At 40.1% G+C, this 21,316-nt stretch overlaps 1 protein-coding gene across 2 annotated transcripts in view; it reads left to right on the top strand.

The window, feature by feature from the left end:
* The first annotated feature begins 229 nt into the window (after positions 1 to 229).
* LRP12 (LDL receptor related protein 12) overlaps positions 230 to 21,316 on the top strand; it is a 99,162-nt gene continuing 78,075 nt past the window's right edge. Inside the window, exons 1-2 of one of the 2 annotated variants that reach the window (XM_088178073.1) lie at positions 267 to 339; positions 19,734 to 19,804. The gene's annotated coding sequence lies outside the window, so the exon portion shown is untranslated. Of the gene's footprint in view, positions 340 to 19,733; positions 19,805 to 21,316 lie in introns of both variants that reach the window. The other variant, XM_088178068.1, reaches the window with a different exon arrangement.

The following is a 21,316-nucleotide window of genomic DNA, read 5'->3' as shown; positions in this document are numbered from 1 at the left end:
TCTGTGCCGGCAGGGGCCGCTCTATTGCCGGTAGGGGCCGCTCTGTGCCGGCAGGGGCCGCTCTGTGCCGGCAGAGGCCGCTCTGTGCCGGCAGGGGCCGCTCTATTGCCGGCAGGGGCCGCTCTATTGCCGGCAGGGGCCGCTCTGTGCCGGCAGGGGCCGCTCTGTGCCGGCAGGGGCCGCTCTGTGCCGGCAGGGGCCGCTGTGGCGCTGGCACTGAGTCCGCCCAGGCTCGCTCCGCCGCAGGCGCAGCCACCGCGGCAGTCACGGAGCGGAGACGTCCCCGGGAGCTCCAGCAAACTCTGGCTCTGTTCTTTATAGCACCAGACCCAACCCCAGGTAGGATAAAAAAAATATATTGAGTACAGGTATAATCTATGGAACAGTTCTAACCAGCAATGTTATTTAGGCAACACGGTTCTTTATCAGGCCAGTGTAGGATTTGTGACATAGTGGTTTTAAAACTGAGGGAGGGTCGATTTCGTTTGGATATAAGCAAGTGTTTTGCAATGAGGGTGGTGAAACCCCGGAACAATTTGCCCGGAGATTTCCCATGCCTGGAAACATTCAAGTCCATGTTTGATGGGGCTCTGGGCAAGCTGGTATCCCTGCCCATGGCAGGGGAGTTGGGACTGGCTGACTTTTAAAGGTTTCTTCCAATCAAAACAATTCTGTCGTTCTATAATCTATTATTATGAACAGATCATAAGTCTTGCATACTGATACTTTTCTTCTCCTGCGGTGGTCCAAGGATCAGTGACTCGTGTTATGTAGGCACAGTTCCATATCTGGATATTTACACATCTCTTGTGGACACTTCAGTTGTGATCACTTACTCTAGGCTGATCAAGCAGAGGTCTTCCCTCTGCACACAGAGGTCTGGCTGATAGTCCCTATGTGCTTGAACTCATGGTTGTGCTTTTCCTTAAAGTGGTCAATTTGAGCTCTAATATATGAACCTTCCCAGCTCTGTATTTGTACTGTCATGAAAACAGGATTTTCAGACTAAAATTCTCTCAGCACCAATTTTTCCAAGATTATTTACACACTTCAAGTGAACTCTACACTAAAGTACAAGTTAATGCTTCTGTGTAGCAATGCTGCAAAATTACATTTTCTAATTTTAAAAAGCTGGGTAACCCCCTTTTCTTTTTTTTTTTTTAATTAAATGTCCATAAATTATTTTTTCACACTGAATACACACACACACACACACACACACACACACACACACACACATCTTAATCCATTAATTTTCAGAATTTTCATTTGCAATGACATGCCTGTTCAGCAAATAATAACATGGGCCATAATCTTAGCATAATGGCATCAGAATTGTAGACAAGGATTGTTGACTGTAACTTTCAGCTACTCTTCTGTTGTTCAGCATGTTGTTTCTGGGGTCAGGCTCTGATCATGACCTGGTTTGCCCACTGAGATACCTCCTGCTGCTGCTGCTGCTGAAGGATATTCATTACTTCTAAAATTATCTCTGTTCACAACTCTGCTTTGAAAACTGCTTCTACTTTGCAGTTTAAAAATATTGTTGCTAACAGTGTCTGGATGCTACACAGCATCTTTAGTCCTTTGTAGTAGTTTGGTTGTATCTTTTCAATGTTAACACTAAGAATAACTAAATTACATCGGAAACAGCTCTTCAAAACACTGTAAGCTGCTGTATTCTTTGTCTACTCCCAAGTTTGTTAAAAAGGAAGTCACAGGTCTGCATGTCAGCATTTGGTTCTGGAAGTCCGTAAGTTCCCTGATCCATGAAGTTTACTTAACTATGCCCCACCTGTCCTTTCCAGTATTTGTAATCATTTATCTCACTGACAATTCTGATTCTGAGGAGGGAGAGGCAAACAGAATTTCTTCTGTACATTGCTCTACGTTCATTCAAACTGATGGGGACCACGGCCTTCCTCTTCTCTCTTCCCATATTACAAATACTTCTGAGACACTTCTGCATTTTATTCTTCATAGAATCATAGAATATCCTGAGTTAGAAGGGACTCACAAAGATCATCTCGTCCAGCTCCTGGCTCTGCACCTGACAGCCGCAAATATCCCAGCATGTGCCTGAGAGCATTGTCCAAACGTTTCTTGCCAAACTCTGGCAGATATGGTTGTATGACCACTTCTCTAGGGAACCAGTTTTAATGTTTTCTCTTACAAATGTTGCAACTTTAAGTAACTTTAATATTCCATACAGGCCTAAAAGACTTTTTAAACTGAGTCAGAAAGCAGAAAAAATGAAATTAACTCTGGCATGGACTTGTGTGAGAAACAAAATAATGTTTTGCTTCAACCACTGTTTCATCCATAAGAACATGCACTTATGTTATGTAGACAAAGATGTAGCTAGCAGGAGGCCAGGCCTCTTCAACATGGAAGGGAGAAAAAGAGGAGTGAAATGATGCTTGTTACTTGGAGTCCTTAGTTCTCAGAGGGATAGAAAGGGAAGGGGAAAGGAGGTGTCAGTTTTAGCATGGTAGATGGTCGGAAAGAATGTGAATTCCTGAGCACTCAGGCAAAGGGAAAAGGGGACAGGGACCCCTGCAGTTGAGGAAGTGCTTAAAAGTTTGTGCATTTTAGAGAGGTATGCCTCCTCAGTGAGATGTGCCTGACTCAACTTACTTGTTTATACCAATAGTTTTGCTTTGATGATGTTGTCCTCTTTCAATTTTGTAGGCAAATGACTGTTTCTCACAGCTAGAAGGATCATCATCACAGACAAAGTAAATTGAAGGGATCAGAAACAGCAATCCACTCTTTCAAGGATGCTGTCTTTACTCCTGAGAGTGAAGGAAAAAGAGAGAATCCTGTCCTGCAGGTGATTAATCCTGGTTTTCTCACTAGTCCAAGCTCAAAGGTTCATCTACAAAACCACAGGGGAACGTTATAGTGAACCAATATAAGAAGGAGGGTGATAAGAAAGAAATTTGTGTGTGTGGGAATACTAGATCTGAGCTGCCAGCTCTGGACTACTTTTGAGATAGAGAACACTTGGTGGGGATGGAATAAAATATTTAATTTCAGATTTCAATTGAAGGTAATAATGATAAATGCTCTGATTTTTGTTGAATTCAGAATTGCTGTCTTGAAAGTATCAAAACAGAGATGAAATTTAGGAAAAATATCTCATTTTTTTCCCACTGTACAACACCAGGTTGAGTTGCAGTGTTGATCTGCTGAGGAAATGAAGGCTCTTCAGAGAAGTAAGGACAGACTGGATCAGTGGGCTGAGGCCAACTTGTGAGGTTCAACAAGGCCAAATTCTGGTCCTGCACTTAGGTCACAGCAACAGTGCTACAGGCTGGGAGCAGAGTGGCTGAAAAGCTGCCCAGTGGTAAAGGACCTGAGGGTGCTGGTTGATGGCAGCTGAATGTGATCCACTGTGTGGCCAGGTGGCCAAGAAGGCCAATGGCATCCTGGCCTGTATCAGCAATAGTGTGGCCTTCAGGACCAGGGCAGGGATTGTCCCCCAGGAAGGACATTGAGGTTCTGGAGTGAGTCCAGAGAAGGACAATGGAGATAGGGGAGGGTCTGGAGCACATGTCCCATGAGGACCAGCTAGGGGAGCTGGGGGTGTTTAGCCTGGAGAAAAGGAGGCTCAGAGGTGACCTTATCATTCTCTACAACTACCTGAGAAGAGGTGATAGGGAGGTAGAAGTCAGTCTCTTTTCCCAGGTAACAAGTGGTAGTTTGAGAGGGACTGACCTCCTTGGTTTATATTGGATATTTCGAAACATTTCTTCACCAAAAGAATTGTTATGCTGCGGAACAGGCTGCCAGGGAATACCCTGGAGGTATTTAAAAGACGTGATTGTGGCACTTAAGGGTATGGTTTAGTGATCAACTTAGCAGTGCTGGGTTTATGTTTGAACTCAATCTTAGAGGTATTTTCAAACTTAACTGGTTCTGTGACTCTACAAATCTATCGAAAACAAGCAAAATTGTTTTAATCAATTTATTTTTTCTTCAAAGGAATGAGGAAATTTATCTAAAACAGTACATCACTTACATATATCTATATTGTATATATATATATATAATTTATAAATTAGCAATCCTAGCATCTTAAAGGAGGGCAATGTACAACTTTACCATAAGGCACAGAGCAAGTCAGGAATATGACACTAGTCTCAGAGAATTTGAACTGGAAAGAAAAAAAAAGAAAAATTATAGAACTGTTGATTATTCTGCAGAAGGGCCAGCTTTCTGTAGCATCAGGTACTCAACTACATTAGATGGGAAATGGTCTCTTATCTGCTTTGTTTTTTAACAGGGCACTTTGATGAGAAATTGTACTTACTCTTGCAATTTGGCATCTTAGCATAGAGCCACACCAATGTTTAACTGAAGACTAGATCCTGTCATACCCTGTTTTAAGTAGCAGTAGTCACAAAATAACCTGTCCTGCCTATAAAGGACTCAGTAGGGGCCCTTTTGATCATGAACACTCAATGCTTCTTCATCCTTGTCTCCTCTTTGCCTGCTTTTCTAAGTATTTGTATGCCTTCACTATGCATTAAGTGAACTCACTGAGATTTGTCACGTGTTGTTCTTTCCATCTTTCTCTCATCCCTTACTCCGGGAAAAAAATATTTATCCAACTTGTTGATGCATGCAGTTATGAAAGGTAAGCAGCATTTGAAGCAGGGCATGCATAGTTTTGCCTTTCATCCACAAAATCTTTTATGAACAGGAGGGTAGGGATTGAAGGATGAGAAATGCATTCCAAAATAAAAAATACAATCTCCCAGATTTCTTAACATCCACAAAACCAGAATAGGGATTAAGCCATTGTAGCCATTCAATTGTTTTTTCTGTTATATCAGCATATAACAGGAATCAAAACATATTAAGCAGAACTGTATTTCTGTACTGACAAAAAAAGTAGTACAGAAAAAAACATCAGAAGGGTAAGGATGTATACAGAGAAAGGAGCTATGCAGAAAGAGACTGCAGAACAGTTTTAGAAACAATGCTGAAAAGAGTTACTCTGTATGTTGCCCCAAAGTTCCATCAAATCATCTACTCATTCTGCCCCTCAGAATCATTAGAGAGTCCCGTGCTTCTTGACCAATCCTCTACTACATGCTCTGCTCAGCATGGAGGAAAAGGATGCTGTCCTTAATGCTTATACACTGACAGCACACAAATGGCAGGGAAGTGTCCAACTAAGAGTGATTTTCTGAAGAAACTATGGGTTTAATAAAAGCAAATCACTTGGGATCCTATCTGGCAAGGTGGATCTCAAGATACCTATTGGCTGGCTGCTCTCCCTGCCTGGTGGGTGAGCCACCTCCCTCCCAAAAGAGCACTGCATTGGTCTACTTAAAACGTGTGGGTAGTGAAAGCTGACACACCAGCATCAGGCTGCTGTAAGCCTCCTCCCACTTAGACCCAGCTGAGCATTTTCTGCTGAAGGTGAGAATATGCTTCAGGGGAATTTGAAGTTCAGCACCTTCTTGGCCTGTGCACCTTACATGACCTGGAAAAATACCACAACCACTGGGGTGAATTTAAGCTTTGGGAAACATTTCTTCTCCTACTGATGAAGGACTGCCTCTGTGGGTAATGCAAATGAAACCCACGTGGGGAAAAATGGGAATTACATAGTGTAACTATGTAATTGTCTGTGCATTTTATACTAAACATTCATTAGATTAAAAGAATAGAAGTAACCCAGGGAACAAATCCTCAGTTCCTTTCTTGTTGAGCTGACAAGTTTTTATCACTGCTGGTGCTTATTTTGGAATTTGAGAAATAAAAACCCCATGTTCTTAGGCATGGAAAAATTCAAGTGAGAAGTTACAGGAAACTTTAATGGTCATAAAAAATGCAGCTTCTCAAATTTGGCTGACAAAATCACTTCAGCTGACAGTTTCCATTGTTAGGGATGTAATGGGTTTAAAAAGAGATAGGAAGCAAATTATATGCTCTCTACAAATCAAACCCACCCAGCACATTTCTGTGGTATGCAGCAGTCATTTCTGCAAGTCTCTGCCAGGCAGAGCTCAGGGTAGAAGGCATGGTGTACCTGCAAGAGGCTGATGTGCAATCTTGGTGAGGTGAATACACTGAATTGCAGAAATACTTTGCAGAGATGTGACATTAAACTTGTAAACTTTTATCCTTGACTCACAGTGTTTTTTAATTGATTCTCTTGGACTGCATCACCTGGCACATATTTTTGAAGGACTGTTCCACAGCTTCCCTGGTTAGCCTTCTGTAGCTTTCCTGGGATCTAGCTTCCAAGACTCCCAGTTACCTTGCCTAGCTTAGACAGATTTGGTGTCACCTTCTCCCTTCACCCTTTTTGAAAACCCATTACTGGTAGAGCACGCTTGTTGCTGGGGGCCAGCAGGAAGAGACCAGCAAGTAGTGAGAGGAGACAACAGGGCAGAATCAAAGCAGATACCAGAGGGGAGGCCTCAGCTGGTTTCCTCTGTGCCTACTGCCCTCCCTCTGGGTACACTGGGGATAACAGGATTGTGTCCTGCTCCCCTCCCTCCAGGAACACTGGGGATAGCAAGGGGGTGAAAATTGTGTTGGCATCTGCTGCACAGATGTGAGAGTGTGAGTCCCCTCCTGACTTCTTTCCCCACTCAGTAGTGGCAAAAAGGTTGTGGCTGGCTTTGTGGCAATCATTTGCCATCACAACCTGATTTAAAGCTGCTATTATAAATGGCACACAGGACTCATTCCCTGTGCAGCTCTACTCAAAATGGCACTTAACTGTGCTGAGTGAATACTGATGAATGATCTTTAATTAAAGTGCTGTAATAAAAAACATAGAACATCTGTGACAAGGTGCTAAGTAATCTGTCTAAACAGATGTCTAAGTTCAGTCATATAATTCAAAAATTACATAAAATTTTCAAATGGGAAATAGGGTGGCCAGTTTTCATATGTGCATTGTATTTCTCTTCACTCAATGCAAATCTCAGTCTACACTTGGGTTTTTTTGAAGTCCAGGAGCTTTTCTTCTCCTTTGGGTTTCCAGTTAAGCAGCAGACATGCTCTGTTGGACGACTAAAAAAAAAAATTCCCTCTTTTTTAATTGTGATTGAACATCCCAGTATTTATTGCATCTTAACTACTGGAAAGAAATAGATGTGCAGACATGAACTTCTATGATAAATCTGGTGTGCAGAAAATATTTGGAATTGCTTTTGTTGCAAACAATCCTTTTGATAAAGAGACCTTTACTTGAACAAGCTGACCCTGTTAATGAGCTCTGCAGTGCACCACGAGCCTCTCTTTTTAGCAGTGAGCCAACAGGCTCCAGCATAGCCTGACTGCTGACCTTGAACACACAAACTGCACATAATCCTAAACTCCACATGGGAGAGGCAACAGACAGCAGCCTGAGCTTTTCTAACAGATGTCTTCTACAAAACACAAAGTGAGATTTGATTCTATAAGAAGTTATCTAAAAAAAACCCCAAAATTTATTTCCAAGAATGATCAACCTGGTATTCACAAGCTATATCCACATAATTGCATCTTTTCACTCTGTTTATTTTATATCCTCTCTGTAGAAAGGAAGTTATAAATTGGTATAACTGCTCCTTCTCCTGTCACTAGCAGCCACTAAAAATGAGATGACACCTTTAACTTCTCTTTACATTTAAGGCTCTCCCCTTGTGCTCTAGCCTTGGTGTCTCAACTTGTCTTGGGACAAAATGCCAGCACCAGTAGACTTTTTGAATGTCAGAGCTCTGGAAACAGTCGACAACCAGTTGGGTACCAGCAGAGCATGGGGCACCTCAGGCAGCAAGGCACACTTGGTGTGGTTTCAGTAGATGGTTTCTGGGATAAAGCCCCTTTCTAAAAATAGCTTTAATTAGGGTTTGTCACATTCTGTTAAGGTTTTCCCCAAATTCAGAGAAATAAAAACATATTTTCATTGTCCTTCCTGATGGCTGAAGTTTACCCCAGCTAAGCTTGTCACTTACTACCCTATAGGAAGAAAAGCATGAAGGTTATTAAGAAGTAAACAAAAAAAACCCCACAACAACAAAAAAAAAAAAAAAAAAAAAAAAGAAAAAAACAAAAACAAAACAAACAAACAAAAAAAACCACAAAAAAACCCAAAACAAAAAAACCCCAAGGAAAAATAGGAGAAAGTCCTCTAAGCAGGGGAATGTTAGCTTCACTTGCAAATCTAAACTGTATTGAGAGGTAGAAGGGCCAAAAGACCTTTTGCCTGCCAGTTTTTATGTGAGATGTGTAGTTTTTTCCAAAGGGAAGTGCAAATGGCCCTGACACTCCAAGCCAGTGGCCACTGGAGACATAATCAGGGAAAAAAAAAGAAGAAGGAGACAGGGGAGAGGGAATAAAGCTTCCTGTGTTCTGGGGGGGACAAGATTTTATTCCAGGGGGAGGTGGAAGGTGGGGATATAAAAAAAGTGCAGTCTGTGTGGAGTGAAAAATTCAGAAAATGTTCAGTTGTCAGAAAAGACAGAAAAGGTGTGTGTGGATGATCACAGGAAGATGATGTAGGAAATGTGTGCAGAATCCTATGTACATCAGGAGGGTAAGTAAATGCAGGTGTGGGGAGACAAAGAAATTTGGGCAAGTGAATCCCAGGGAGAAGCTGGGTGTCGGGAGAGGGGCAGGAAAGAAATTAGTGGGAACAGGAAATGTAGACAAGTGTAGAAGCTGGAAGGATTTTCACTCTCTGTTCCCAATAGGTTGTGAGTGACCCTTGGGTCCTCTGCACAGGTTGAAAGATTGTCTTCTTCTAGACTACAGCTACTACACAGTAAGGTTATCTCAGATGCATTCTTCTCCTGTCTGAAAACTTCTTAGGTATCCCATGTTTCCTGGCATGCAACAACCTTGCAAACCATAATTTGTCAGGTATTCCAGCCTCTGTGCTGTGTGTTCCAAATCCTAAGCAACACCACTGTGAAGTGAATGCCAGCACTTTTGGGAAGAAGCAGCTGTGCTGTACATGTACATTTTCTGCGTGTGTGGGAGATGCAGGCTCTCCCAGGTGTGTCTGTATCCAAAGTGTGTGAACAGTGGGGGTCGGTATGAAGATACTGTGGAGGAACCACACAGCCTGTGCCAGGCAGTCTTTACATACCAACCTTAAAAAGGGACAACGGTTCCTTGTTTTACTAAGATTTTCCAAAGAATTTTGTTGAGAGATGTAGAATTTACTCATACTTCTGGCTGCCAGTCAAGTAGGTCCCTATTACTTCCCGGGAAAGAATTGGTGAGGCACACAGCAAAAGCAGTGTGTCCAACTTAAATCTTTTCTCCTTTGGATAGTCCTAAGGTATTTTCTTGTCTTGCCTGCATGTGGGGATTGGTTATGCTCTATTTCCTGCCCTCTCTATAGTCATGCTCTGTGACCTGCTGCAAAATAGCAAAAATGAAGCCCCTCCAAGGATATAACTTTGCTCCAAGGAAGTAGCAGCTGTGAAGTTCTCTGCATTTGGTAGCAATAAAAGGTGGGAGGCAGAGACTGGAGGAGCAGATGATCCAGCAGGATGGGAAGACAGAGCCTGGCAGTCAGCTGGGTGGGATGTCCTGGGGGCCATCTGGTTTGCTGTCCTGGCTGGGCTGACGGAGCCCTGGAGCATGAGATCTGAGTGTAATAGCTGGCTCTGATTTATGTCTTCACTAGCAAAAGTGCTGGGCAGCAAGGAGTAAGTGTTCCTGCGTGAATGGTTTCTAGAAGGCAAATGCCTTGATGGAATGAGAGGAGAGGAGCTGGAAAAGCTGTCATTTGATTTAATTGTGCCACTGACCCTGTCAGGATGTGGTGGGGAGCAACCTATATTGTGTTACACTTCTACAGAGAGCAGCTTGAAATTTCCTTAGTCAGTCCTGATGCAAATGGAAACCCAGTTTCTTGGGTATTGGAGTTGCAAGCAGTTACACAAATGGGCAGCCATCCTCTCCTTCTGTTACCATGTCCTAATGCTAAACGCTTATGGGACCTGTAGGTTTGAATGGATCTTTGTAAATATTCATCCTCTGGTCTTTAAGATAAGTCAGTCTTTATCATCTGAAGACTAATTTACAGTAATTGCATGCAATTCCTGCAAATATACTTCTGCATTTTCTATGGTCTCCACAGACTTTCATACAGCCTTCAAAGATTTACCTCAGCTGTGACTTCCTACTCCCTGCTCCCTGATTACAGCTTGGTTGATAGTGAAGTAAACCTATTCCTTATTTACCAGAAGGACCAAAGCAATGGAAAATACAGCAAATGCCATATTGATCTAGTCTCTTAGTGTTGCAGCTTAGCATATCTAATTCTCAGAACAGCAGGCTTTCTAGAGCAAGGATTTTTTTATCCTTGTTTGTGTTGTTTCTAACATAATGGAGTCCAAGTCCTTAATGTGTGCTGTATTAGGGACCAACACATTACCTTTTTTTTTTTTTTATGGTGAAGAAAATGAGGGAAACAAGAAGGAGATTTCTAAGGGCAGTGCAGAGGAAATGGCTCAGAGGAACATTCCGTGGTCCAGTGCACCTGAGTTTGTAGGTAGTATAAATGATCTCTTACAGGCTTCTTTGTCTTCATGCACACAAGTGCAGGACCAGCATCCAAGGAAAAGAAACCACAGGCTTAGGTTAAGAAATGGTGAGCACAAAAAAAGAATAGGTCTCCTGTCAGAGCGAAAATACCCTTCACACTGCTGCAAGGATTTGTGCTTGGATATCTGTCATTTCTAACCTAGGTGAAAGGATCCAGACAAATGTTCCAATGTGAACTGGTTAAAATATTCAGACTAAAGTGTTTTGAAAGCAGGATAAGCTCTGTGTGCACTAGTTGGAGAGGAGGCGATATCTGGAACAAATGGATTTTCTGAAAATATTTTCTGAGAATGTGATGTAAATGGAGTACCAGGAAGGAGGCAGATACTTTTTTTAATTAGACACTCTAAGTCTCCTCTGTTATTTCCTTTCCTATTGGTTATTTTTCTCAGAAAGTAATGTAGGAATTAACTAGAACAGTGTAGGGGAAAAGTGAAACTCATGGAAATCAAATGCTGATTGTATTTACATAAATGCATGGGCAGAAAGGTCTATGCACAAATGTATATTAACTGTTTTGCAATATCTCTGTTTTTCCTCCTATTTTTTAAGAAGTTATAATTTAAGCAGTGAAAAGGCATGACTTCTTACATGCAATTCTGCTGCCTTTTTTTTTTTTTGTTTTAAGTGGAGGCAGTTCACCATGTGGTTTGTGTTCTGTAGGAATGTGGTAAGTATTTATGCAGCTCAAAGACTTTCCTGGTAACTGAAAGTCATGTTTGTGCAACTGACAAGTCATAACACACTCATGTTTTATTCTTACTGGGTCCTGAGGATGTTTAATCAACAGTGTAGTCTGAACAAGTCTAGAAAATGAGTGTAGTTGATTAATAACTATTTCTGTTACAAAGATTGAGATGTTTCCAGTCAACATAAGTAGAAGACAATTATACAGTGTGAATATTTTCCTATTTCAAAAATAGAAATATTTTATTTAAAAAAGGTAGAAATAAACATTTTCCTGCTGATATGGTAAATAAATGCCATCAAGCCATTCACCATAAAAGTTTGTTTCAGTCTGCAGTTGTTTCTGTTTGCAAACTATTAATAGAACATATTTAGGTCTTGGAAATCTTGGACATGTTGTCAGCCCAAGGCTTCTTCCCCTGCTTTGGCTATTTGTTCCTCATTCTTGTTAATAGGGTTTCATGAAGTCCTGACAAATCAGATTGCTTCTCATCTCTAGTCAGCTGAAATTTAAAAAGGGGAAGGGAATATAAGTATCATTAATGATAGCTGAGTAAGCAGGACTAATTCATATTTTTTAATTTAGCAGGCTAGCTGCCTAAATACCTCAGTTAACAAACTTTGTGTAACTCCACTTCTGAAACCATTCATGATTGGTTCTATAGGCCATTTGACAACAGAGAACCAGGCATTCTCATGAAGCTATTTTAGAAAGCAAATATAGCTATGAGTGAGCAAATTCAAGGAAATTGAATTTGACAATAAATGTGGAAATTGAAAAGAACTAAAATCAGCTAAAATATATTTACTTTCCTACCTGTAGCATTCATGCTGTGCTTGCTGCTACCAATGGCTTCTTTTTTGTATAGCATATATGCCTGACTAGTTGATACTAAACCATGTTCTTGCTGTTACATAATTTCCTCAGCCAGCTTGTCCTGTCTTCATCTCGCCCTGGTTTTTGTTGGTCTTATCCAGTATTTACATACTGACTGTATGTATTCTAGCCAGATGGGTGCTGCCTGTTGACTTGTGTAATTTGGCTCCCACTTGCCCCAGACACCTGTGTACCCCACAAACAAAATAACTACTAGCTACTGTACTCTACTATGTGATTTGTGAAAATGAAAATCATCACATATCTGTGAATTTCAAATAAATTTTCAATGTCTGTACCATGTAGCAAATTGTAGTAATTGAGTATCTGTCTTTATTACTTGAAACAATTTTCTTCTTAGTCAAGCAACAAAGGAGGATCCTTTGGAGGATGATTCTACATTGCATATTCATGATCCTATTTTTTTACTATGCTCATGTATGATGATTCCAAAAATATTTATTTATTAATTTAAAAGGAGATACCATGCTCTTAGGCACTGGAACTTGTCTGCCATGGGGACTCCTTGATAATTAATTATCACCAGCTGTGAGCAGGAGCAGAGTTGGTGTTTGCTTTGGATGACACTGCAGAAGGCTGTGCCCCTCCTGCTTGCATTTCCTGTGGCAAAACTGGGAAGGTCACTATTGGAAGCAGAGCTACAGTGTCAGGATGAGGGCACGTGTGGACAGTGCCCAGTCCTTCTCTCTGGCAGCAGCAAACCCAACAAACCCTATACCTTCACAAGATTCCCGTGGTGATTCTGCCCTTTCCCATGGTCAAAGCCCTCAGTCTCCATACTTGGAGAGGCAAAATTCAATTTTGCTAATGCTAATGCTCCTGGGGAGCCTTAAGAGAGACATCTCTATACTGCAACTCCACACTTCATTATTAAAGTCTCTTTTTTATCCTCCTCCTACACAAAAATTTTTGTGTTGAGGACCTCAGAAAATTTTCTGCATGGCTTCTTTGGCCTGAAAAGTAGCATTTAAGGGATTACTACACTGAGTTGTATTCAGATTTTATCCAGTATTGAAGATAATAAAAAATCCTGAAAATTATGATCTTTATGGCTGAAAATAAGTGATGTTAAAATAAAATATATATACATAAAGTATCTTTTGATGAGTATGAACAGGTAGGTTATAAATTGCATAATGTAACAAGTAGAAAAGTTAACACAGTACTTGATCTCAAAATGAGGTTATTAGATAATTATAACTATTCACTTTAACTCATTTCACTTTTTTCTTCAGTTCACCCTTTTATAAATATTGTTAGATTGCATATACAATCACCTTCTCACTTACCTGTTAAGGCTAGTGGGGAAAAATGCATTTAACTCCTAATTTGTAAATGACTGCATGATTCTGACCTTTTATTAATAGAGGTAAACTTGATGTAAACTTCAAATTTGAGATATGGAACCAGAAATGGGCACACTGAAACGTCCATACTGGCTCAGAGCCATGTTAGAGATTAATTTGCTTGCTAATTATTTCTCCAAGATCAAGTGGGCCAAGTAAATATATTAATCTTCAACACCTTGTTCTCTAGAGGATATATGCAACCCTTCAACATTAATTTTAATTTTTGAAATTCTCCTCTTAAAATAGATATATGGCTTGGCCCCAGAAGGCAACTAATGTAACATTTTATCATGCAGCTTTGGAAAACATTTTCACAACTGAGTATTTAAGATTTGTATATATGTTTCATATTTTCATGCTGAAAAGTATGCAAAAATATTCCATAATCACTGGAATGCTTAAACATCTGCATGAGGGTAATCCACTCTCTTGCAAAATTCAGGTAGATGTCAGAAATAGAAACCTGACTGAGCTGTGCCTCCCTTTGATCCTTGTCAGACTTCCATAGAAAGAAATTCAGTGTCTCTTTGGAAGCTAATGATAAATTCCTCCTGGTCTCAGGGGCAGCAAAGCTTCCCTCAGCACAGGCGGCTGCTCCTGGCAGAGGTGTGTCACCGAGTCAGGGTGGGAAAGAAGGGATAGCCCAGCACCTTGGATCATTGATGACTCCTTGGTAAGAGGATGAGTACTGAAATACCTTTGAGGGATCTGGGAGTTTTATTGTCATTGTTTGTAACTGGGTGTCAGTTAAGCCAGTAATTAGTTAGCAAACTATTCCGAGCTTTTAAGACCCATCTGGAGCAAAAACATGTAAATGGAAAAGGGGGAAGCACATTTAACCAAGTTTACTACCATCAGTGCTGCATCTCATCTTCTTTATAGATTTGCAGTCTATGAAAGAAAAACTGCTTGACTCTGGCTAGATGTATTTTAAATGTAATTACCTTGGTTGTTCAGCCCGTCAGGCCTAAACCAGATTTAAGATGACAGAGCATGGCATAGAGTAGAGTTGTTTTCCATGGCAACTGTAAATATGAGCTGTCTGTTGTAACTGCTCTTTGAATATACAGTTTTGAAGTGCTTATCCAAGCATATCTGGGATTTGTTACCTGGAAAGGGGTAGAATAAGAGGGTGCAGAAAGCTATAAATAAGGCAGAACAAGCCCTGAGGGGTCTAATTGTGTAAAACTTTTCACTGCACAGCTTCTTCCACCTGCTTTTATGTGTGCTGTAGTTCAGTGTTCAGTGTATCCTACCTGTATCTACTACAAAGGGGGATGTAGTTCATCTTTAATGAAGTGCTATGGCAGTCCTGAGGGAAGCTGATGCAGAAGATGCTCTTTCCTTGGGGAGGACTTTGGCTGCCAGGACTCTTTCAGAGCAAAGCAGCAGAATGGGAATAGCAATAGGAAATTTTGGAGAGTAGCTGCAGGTCCCGTGCATGCAGTTGAAAAGAACTTGAAAGAGTTGGTCTCAGTTTTGATTGTAGGGTTGAAGAAGGCAGATGGCAGCTGAGAGAACCAGATGCACAGGGACACAGCTCAAATGCCATGCAGCTGTCTCAGGGCTGTGTTCTTCCCACACTAAATGAGGACTTAGAGAAAAGTTTGGAAACTAACCTTTAATATGTTGTTGACTGAGAAATTCTGTGTGTGACTTTGATGTGACAGAAAAGCTAAGGGCTGACTTGTTTTCCAGCTACAGCCTGTGATGGAGAACTGATGAATGTCTGGGTTTTAGTGTTGCAGATGAAGATGTGACTGGTACCCAGTAGTACATGCTTGACAAAATCTAGTCTAGAAATTAAAACGCAGAGACTTAACTTTCCTTCATTATTTCTTTGTTATTGTTTGAAGGGTGAGGACAAGCAATTAACCAATGAATGCTGCAGGTGGTTTACTATCTTTATTGTTTCAAAAAATCTGAACCACTTCGATAGATCTACATGGTTTAAAGTGGTTGCTTATTCAAGGATATTTTATAGCCTTGTCCATTAGAAAGAAAGATTATGATCATGGTTCACTCTAGTCTTTTAATGTGGAAGATTTTGTTGCTACTTAAAATACAAAGCCAAAACGAATATGTATCAAACAAGCATTGAATTTCCCACAGTCCTTGCCCTCAGTCTGGTGGGAAGAAGAGGAGACAGGAAAAAAGATACACAAATAAATACCGTGTGAACTAAAAATAGGATGTGCATAATGATTTTCAATTGCTAGAGAAGGGGCTTGATGAATTCCCACAGAACTGGCAAATGACATACATCACCCATTCTAAGTCAGTAGTAGGTCAGTAGTCATGGGGTGTTTCATCCTTATTCCTCCCTCCTGAAATCTACCCAAGGAAACAAAATATGGGGAGAAAAAAACAAACAGAACAGATTTGCTTTTTCTTGCTGCCGGGTGAGTTTGAAGTAATTTCCTGCTCTTGAACTTCCTCTACACAGCTAATCCTTTCCCCTCTGTGTGACTAGAAGGTACACATTCAGTCTAAAACGAAAAACCAAACAGGATGACTAGCTTAAAAACGGTACCTGTACATTGATTCCAGAACTTTCTTGTACCTCATCCTTTAATGTTAAATGTTGTCTCATGGTTGTTTAGCTAGGTCATTTTCATTTTGCTGTGGAGAACCCCAGCCCTCTACCTGCTCAGAAATCTTTAAGTCTGTATAAATATTTCTGTATAAATATTTCTGTATAAATATTTGGGAATTTTAATATGTGCCACTATGGTGCCCAGTGTCCAGTTGCACCAGGATGCTGTTGTATTGGAACCATAAAGGAACACATGGAGAAACAGTCCCTTTCCAACACATTAGCTGCTTAAGTAGAAAAGTACTTTCATTTCATCTGACAAATGCAAAGATATGAATAGAAACATGAATTGCATTGGTAAATACAAGAATTGACTCTAGGTTTTCCTACTGTAAACCCAAGCTGTTAATCACACAGCAATCCAGCCAATCTCTGTTCTAGTAGTGGGCTGTTCTTTCATTAAGTCTTTTCTTTATTGTTTTCTTTTTAATCTTTAGGCAGGTGTTTTATGCAGTGGTTGCTGCAGAGACTAACAGATTACACTTCCTTCAGTCTGATCAATTGGTTTATCATAATTCTCCTGGCGTGGCTGGGAAATGGGTCATTTACAAAGCTCAATAATGATAAGCATATGCAAAAGGACACTTACAAACCAAAATTTATTATAGTCTGATCTTTCTAAAATGTATACACATAATAAAAACTTTCTGAAATCAATGCTGTTGATCTAAAGATGCATTAAGACCAGGTTATCTCTAATACATGAGATGAATTGATACTTTTATTATGGGAAGAGTGCTAATGTTCTTATTAGCAATTATATAAAAAGATCACTTAGCACAGTTATAAACTATTGCTTTGTAGGATTAAAAAGTAGTTTGGAACTCTTAAGGACCATGTTATATATAGCTAATCTTTTCTGTTTGACTGGAGAATGTGCTTCTATTGAAATGTATGTAAATTCAACACACCAGGTCAGTTCTAAAAAAGTAAAGAAAAAAGATTAGCAGTAACTAAATTGAATGAATTATGTACTTACTGACAAAGAACACCGGTATTTTCTAATCCCTTCTAAGACTTTTTGTCTCTGTGCAAGATTATGGATAGTTTTCCTGAATATAATAATGTTTCAAAGTTCCCTAAAGGCTGACACATGAATCTTCTTACCTTTTAGAAAGAAGAATTATTTCTTAAAATTATGGGGCATTATTAACACTTTCAAACTGGTTCAGAAAGAGATTAGAAAGTTATACCCTTCCAGATGACAGTCAACATTTCGAAGAAAAAAACCTGCCTCCAAAGAAAACTAAGAATTTTATGTGGGGTCAGTGTCTTTTAAATCACTCCAGAATGGTCTTAGGTTTCCAACATTTTGGCTGGTAATTATAACCAACTTCCTATAGAAATTTACTTTACATTTACTTTCATATGGGTCAAACAGTGATGAATGATATGCCCGTATAAAAAGTCCCTCTCCAGCTCTCTTGTAGTTTCCTCTGGGCACTGGAAGGCTGCTCTAAGGGCAACCCTGCTCTTCCTCTGGCTGAACAACTCCAACTCCCTGAGTCTGTCTTTATAGGAGAGTTGCTCCAACCCTGTGATCATTTTTGTGGCTCTCCTTCAGACTCACTCAAAGCTGTTTCACATTCAAAATCATGAAACTATGATTATAACTTCTTTAATACAGTATTTTTAAAATTATTGTTCTTTTTTATTTTGAGGAGAAAACTAAAGAAAGGACGTCCTCTTGAATACATTTGATCCAAATTAAAATCTTTTGAACTGCATTAAAGATCTCTGAAATCAGTTCAACCTTTATGTGTTATGGATGGTTTCACGGATTTGCACAAATGTTTTGTTGCCCTCCCGTACTCCATGGTCTGAGCTTCTGTTTGCCTATACATCTCTCTCATGATGCATTTTGGCATACTGTCATGGCAATCATGCACAGCAAAAAAGGCTGCCTAACTCTTAGGCAGGAGGGAGGGCTCTAGAATGACAGGTCCCACGAGGCACTTTGACCTCATAGACTGCTGCATCTTCATGTGGCCTTCAATCAACTTTTCTTCAGTTGGTTCTAATGCAAGAAAATTAAATGTGCTGATATGAAAATGCTGAAATGATTCTTTTGGATTTGGAGAAAAAAAATATTTCCTGTTTTTTTTTTTCTAAAACATTTAAAACAATTTCTCAGAATATTTTGGTATTCAGTCTGGTCCTGGAACAAAAGTAACATCAAAATATTTGAGCTTAGAAAACATTTGAGTGAATGTTCATGGGTCTCAATTGATCCCAGAAATGAAGAAAAGATGCTGTTGAAGACAAGTAAAAGGAAGAGGAGTTCCCAGAAGACAGTAGTGGCACAATGAAATGTACATACAGTAGATCAGGCTTTTATGTGAATGTCAGGGAACTTGTCATGTATACAATGGCGTTCATAGAATCATGAAATAAGCTGAGTCAGAAGAGACCCACAGGGATCATTGAAGTCCAACTCCTGGCCCTGCACAGTGCCATCCCTTAGAATCACCCCATGTGCCTCAGTGTATTTTCCATATGCTTCTTGAACTCTGTCAGGCTTCATCACCTCCCTGGGGAGCCTGTTCCAGTGCCCAACCATCCTCTGGGTGAATAATAATTTCCTGATATCCAATCTCCCCTGGCACAACTTCATGCCATTCCCTGGGGTTGTGCGTTTGGTCACTGAATAGAAAGAACCCCTCCACCTCACCTTGTGAGGAAGCTGTAGACCACTGAGGTCTATAGTGAGGTCTCCCCTCAGTCTCCTCCAGGCTAAACAGACCAAATGATTTCAGACGCTCCTGATACGGCTTCCCCTCAAGGCCCTTCTCCATCCTCATGGTGCTCCTTTGGGTGCTCTCTAAGAGCTTTATATCCTTCTTAAATTACGGCACCCAAAACTGTACACAGGGACTTGAGGTGAGGCTGCACTAGCACAGAGTAGAGTGGGATGGGAGTTGATGAGGCTGAATGACTCAAAATGCTCTTTTCTTAGCCTTATGTCTAATGTGTGCTACTTGTTTCCTATTCCTCATTATTATTGTATTGAGCTGAGTTTCTTGAGAATTTTTTTTTCTTCTGTTTTATTTGGTATTTTATTTGACCAGAGTGGTCAATTGAAAATAACTGGCCAATGTTGCTCATGAATTTTTACTTTGAGAAACTCCATAGATGGACCAATATCTAAAAAGAACTTTGGTTTATGGCTTATTATGGAAATGAAATCATGCTGCCTTTGTGCAAGCATATACAGATGTGAGTACTCTTCTTAATCACTTTTAAACTCATTGTCCTTGCAGAAATCACCCCGCAGAGATAATTGCACTCTGTGAAAACATGATTGTTCAGAGGAAGAAGATATTGTACATGCCCTCAGGAAAAGGTGTTGAATGAGCTCATCCTTTTTTATGCACTAGGTAATCAACAGCAGATACACAAATGAGCTAGCCTTAGAACTTTCAGAGGAGCTTGCACCTTTCTAGAGAAGTGCAACAGAAGTGACTTACAAGTTGTATAAACCAGGCAAAGTTCATATTCAGTGTTTGAAGAGAAAATATCTCTGTGATGCTCCTATGGTACTCATTCACTCATTCAAAGTGGAAAGTTTCTGAACCCGAATTAAGGAGCAGACAAAGAAAAGTTTTTCAGTGAGTTGTTTGTGTTCCCGCAGCTCTCCAAAGTGATTCCGGTCTGGAAAGTGTCAAGGGAAGAAAAGAAACTAAAAATACAAGTTAAGTAGAGCTAATGTATTTCTCTCTGTCCTGCCATGTAGCTATCTCAGTGTATGATCAAGGGATGCTCTGGTCTCTCTTTATGCCACAGTGCTACTCTTGATGCAGGGTTGCTACAGAAAAATGTTGGATAGAAAGAGGCTTATCGACTGTACTCTGTTCCCTTTTTGTTTTGACATCCTGCTATCAAGAAGGTCTTCTGAGGAAAAAGAGATGAGATTGTTAGATAATTCATCTAGGTCAGACTGGTATTGTAGAGAAACAAGTAAAATTCTTGCATTTCATGAAGTATGGAGTTAATATTTTGTGACATTCTGATTTAAAACTTTGCTTTGTTTCAGAACTGGGAGTCATTTTAGTGTATTTCTAATACAGAGACCAGGGAGAGGAAGTTCCAGAAGGACCAAAATACCTTCTTTAGGAACAATGCTATGCCATAAAAATTGTGCTAATTAAATTTGCATATTCTGCAAAGAGAGCTGAAATGAATTACCAAGTGATGGATGTTGCTTAGTCAAATGTCACTTTGACTTTAGTGTAAATGTTCAGCAGAAAGCTTTTGCATAAGATTTAGATCTCTTTCTAAAAGTCATGCTTCATCCATCTTCTGTGGAGGGAGGGGAATTCAGCCTAAATATATGAGATCAGTAGAGCTGACTTGCTTTTATCTGAGTCCAAGAGCTGCTAATATTGAAAGTTGGTCTCCCTCTATACTGACCCTAAAACCCAGCCAAAGTAAACACTGAATCTGTGAGGAGGTCCCAGTCAAAATTTGGATGCCACAGCTTATGTGTAATGTCTAAACTTTTCCTTCTATAGTTGACAGTGTCTTAGATTTATCTCTGTTATACTGCTGTCAGTGCTCATCGATTTTGCACACTCCAGCTTGACGGACCATTTAATTAACATTAATCTGTTTTGAATATACAGCCTGCATAGGTAAGATGTGCACCCTGTTCCTTGTTAAGTGCTATCTTTGTAGAATTAACTGTTGATAGCCTATACCTCATTTACAGATAAGCTCCTTATAAATTTCCTGTAGTGTGACAATTCTTATTTTAATTTTTTTTTTTTTTTTTTTTTAATGCAAGGTCATTGGGAAAGTTGTAGGAGTAATTTCTTACTGTAAAGCCTGACTTCTAACACCATACTGGTAACTGGACTATACAGCTGGTTCTTGAAAATAGGCCTTTGAATCATTTGCCATCTGGTTACTTTGAAGTTTATGGAAAATGAATTTGGTGTCATTCCCCAGATGTCCAGCCTCTTTTGCCATTTATGTTAATTGACCCAGTTTGTTGGCCAAGTTCAAAGAAGGAACAAAAAGTTAATACACTGTAGAGATCAAATTTCTCTGTCTCTCACAGGAATAACTGAAAGACTGGCAGAATGGGTCAGGAGAGATGGCACTCCTAATTTACTTTCCAAGAGGAGAGGACTTCTCGCAATAGTCAGGGAATTTAGAGAAAATCTGAATGACACTTCTTGTTTTATTTGAAGAAAAGCTTTCATTCCCTGTGGG

Source organism: Sturnus vulgaris, chromosome 1 (assembly GCF_052056855.1).
Source record: "Sturnus vulgaris isolate bStuVul1 chromosome 1, bStuVul1.hap1, whole genome shotgun sequence".
Classification (NCBI taxonomy): domain Eukaryota; kingdom Metazoa; phylum Chordata; class Aves; order Passeriformes; family Sturnidae; genus Sturnus; species Sturnus vulgaris.
This window is presented reverse-complemented; position numbering and strand designations above follow the sequence as displayed.